Source organism: Pollicipes pollicipes, unplaced genomic scaffold, assembly GCF_011947565.3.
Source record: "Pollicipes pollicipes isolate AB1234 unplaced genomic scaffold, Ppol_2.1 Scaffold_7231;HRSCAF=8579_pilon_pilon_pilon, whole genome shotgun sequence".
NCBI classification, from domain to species: domain Eukaryota; kingdom Metazoa; phylum Arthropoda; class Thecostraca; order Pollicipedomorpha; family Pollicipedidae; genus Pollicipes; species Pollicipes pollicipes.
Window position 1 is genome coordinate 7389161 of NW_023597034.1, and position 3711 is coordinate 7392871.

Genomic DNA, 3711 nt, shown 5'->3' on the forward strand with positions numbered 1-3711 from the left:
CAGCCAGCTACCGGTATTCCTCCGCGGCTATCATATTCTTATAGGGGCCCCCCGAGGACGTCACGACCGACGCCGGCCAATCACGGCGCGGAGAAGGCGGTCGACGATGACGTGGGTCCCTGACGTCACTTTGCAACAGGTGACCGGAGAGATTGGCTGGCAGTTGCAAGCGGTGGGTCAGATTTTCGTAGCATGTGTCTGGTGGTGAGAATGCGTGAACGACGAGTTTAACTGAGTTGACTAATTCTTACCTTCTCTGGGGTAAACAGACTCGCGAAGTAAGCTACCTGACATCCATCTTCTGAGATCATGCGCTAGGTCGTTACGTGGACGTCAAGGTGGTAAACGGGTCCAAGGAAGAAAAAGGAGTTCCATTACTTATGCTCGCATGAACTCCCAAACTTTCAGATGTACTGGGCACGTCGAAATTGAGACGAATTAGGGTCCCGCGGATAATGATACGGACACGGCACTGGCCAAAGTGATAAAAGATCGTCATTACACACAACGTTACAGCAACCGAGACGCCGTTCAATGATGTGAGACAAGTTGAACTAATGCGTGCCCCTGATGTGGTTAGTGGTGGGACCAAGCCAAGTGCAGAATGTTTGATGGCCCAGTGATCACCAAGTGGTCTTTGAGAGGATCTAAGGATCCCCGACACTGCGAAGAGTTCCGAGAGATATAATACAATAAAACAATCGCTGAACGTTCAGTGTGCTTTGGAAACAATGATATAGCTTGTAAGCCGGCCGTCGCGGAAAGGGAATGACAAATTAACCTCAGGATAAGAGCAGCCGGCTTGGAGGACTCTACATTGCTAGTGGGGTAAGAAACGGCTAGTGAAATTTTTAAGTTGATGTCGGGCCGAGTACGAAACTTCAGATCCAGTCCAAATGAAGAGGTTTCTCGCAAGGCGGAGCCAAACGGAATCCGACACACTCAAAATGAGCCGAAGTCTAATGTAGTCTGAACGTAGTTGTCAGGTATTAATTGCCATGATCTCTGGTTCACAGTATGCCTTCACAATCGTTCTAATTTCAGGTGCTGCCACCGGCGACTCGCTAATTTCACCTGCCTGTTTGTCTGAATGCGGAGTATCTGGCTCTTTCTGCTGGATTTTTTGGCAGACAATGATTTCAATGACTTCGGAAACCAGTAAGTCGTCTTGTGTGGCGCGGGACAACAGATGTGACGATAATAGATGCGAAAGTCATCACTTGTTTCGTAACTTATGCTGGAAACTGCGTTGTGGGTTCAAATTGCTTACAGCGAGTTGTGATCTTCAATATCCAAAGCGCAGAGGCGTCACATTGTATGCTTTTGGGAGGTCTATGCCCCTCCCCAATGCTGACTTAAACCTACATGACATGCATATTATGCATTCAGTGCTGGCTTAAGCCTACATTGCTTACATATCTTAGATCACATATCCCTGGAGCTGAGCTTCTTGTGGATCCGACCTCAACATTGTCTCTGGGGTTCTGTAACGGAAGTGGATGTGGAGCCGTGGAGCTGAGCCACTTGTGGATCCGACCTCACATTGTCTCTGGGGTTCTGTAACGGAAGTGGATGTGGAGCCGTGGAGCTGAGCCACTTGTGGATCCGACCTCTATGTTGTCTCTGCGGTTCAGTCGTGGAAGTGGGTGAGGAGCCGTGGAGCCGACTCCTATACTGTCTCTGGAGTTCTGTCATGGAAGTGGGCGAGGAGCCGTGGAGCCCACCTCTATACTGTCTCTGGAGTTCTGTCATGGAAGTGGATGAGGAGCCGTGAAGCCGACCTCTATACTGTCTCTGGAGTTCTGTCATGGAAGTGGGTGTGGAGCCGTGGGGCTGAGCCTGTTGTGGAGCCGACGTCTATCTAGACACGTTGAGAAATCTCGAACTAATTTCACCCATTTCCGTGGTGCATAGACTAGAAAAGAAAGCTGGTGTGTTGGCAGCTTATGGCGTATTTCACATCACAGTAGTCACCACACGGTGGTAGAAGAATTGAGATTCCGTGGCTCGTTACCACGGTGACTAAACGATTAGTCACAGCAGCTTTCATACCAAATACGACGTCAGATCTTGCGAGTGTCAAGGCTCGTTCATAGATCCCACTTTCAGTATATTCAAAAATGAGCGTAACCGTTACGCTGGTGCCACAAAGCTTATATAGTACGTGGGTGACTGCCAAGTACTTGTCACAGAAGACCTTTGAAGCCTGAACGAACTTGGAGAGTCATGCAGGAAGCCTTTGAATCATGGTGCAACTGGTTAGTATACAACGGGATGAGTGGGAATCTATCGAAGTCCCAGGTATTTATTCGTTATTTGGAGCATGTCAGCACACCAGAAGCCTCTTCCCGGGCAGGTCCACCGTGATCGACTCCTCACCGCAGTTAGGTGCAAAACCATGGGTGTTTTGCGTCATGCAAACCTGCTTTGGACGTCACACCGTCATGCGATTGCGCACAAATTCCCAGGGATCGCACCTGCACCTTGGCGTCATCGTCATCTGGTGCTAAGAAGCCTCATACATCAAACATTGCAATCGTCATTGCTGCCGACTGTGTTCCACTGCATCACTGTTGTGGGCGTAGCGGGCGCTCCTCATATGCTGCTGCTTTTGGACCCGTGATAGCGCACCTTCAAAAGTATCATCGTTGTCCGTGCTGTCCGGAGATAGGCTGACTGAGCGTGGGTGTGCTCCATAAGCGACCGGTATACGTACACAAGCATGTAACCATGACAACTGGAGAGCCAGCTCAACTAGCGACATCGGCGTGAGGTGTTCCGCTTGCCACACATTTAAACTGATGTGGGTGAAGGCTGCTTTTCGTTCGGAGGCACAACAACTGAGAACGATGTCCCTTGAAACGCCACACGTTTGCAGTACATGCTCGTTGAGACAAACGGTGAAAAGGCGTTAATAACAGGAGGGCATCTACCAAGCTGTTTTAGGGGAGACGTCGAGGACGGTTATCCTGAAAGAGTTTGAAGAATGTTTTATATTTGGGTGTACCTTAATTAAAATGCAGATGCTTTTTCGATGCAATTTTGGGTGCCAGAATGAGTGTGTGAGCGCGTTTGTGATAGTCACATTTGTGGAAAACCTGTTCATTGCAAAGATCCAAAAATTGCTAAGGAATTACAGACGCGCGTGGTGGTAAATTGGACCAATATTTTAGATATAAATAGACCAGAGACAGTGCAACTACTCCGCCCCCTGTTTCATAAAGCTTCTGCGTAGAGGCTTTCAAGAGTGCGCTTTCCTTCACCCATTCCAACTACAACCCATGGCGCTTCATCCGTGCCCATCCGCTACCCACATCCAATAAGTTGTACCCACGGCACCCACCTGTTTGTATTTGTCGAGCATTTGAGAATAACTCATGGACGACCTTGAATAAAGTTTACAACCGAACTCGCCTTTTGCGCTCATAGTTTAAGAACTACAGGGAGTGGAGTTACTTATGACTTAACACGCGCCTGGGTGGCCGGCTAGATACCCTTCGCTCGGGAGGGGGTCAATATCACTCCCCTGAGATCTTGAGAACTAAGAAAGCTAGAAACACCAAATTTACAGGGTGTATTGATCTGTACGTGAACTCACTTAGCTCGAAATTTGACGTTGCTAGGTTATGACCTTCGGATGGAATGAGGTCAAACAAGGTCAAATTCCAAGCTGGTCTTCAAAGCGTCCCCAGCACCAAGATAACTGTTTCT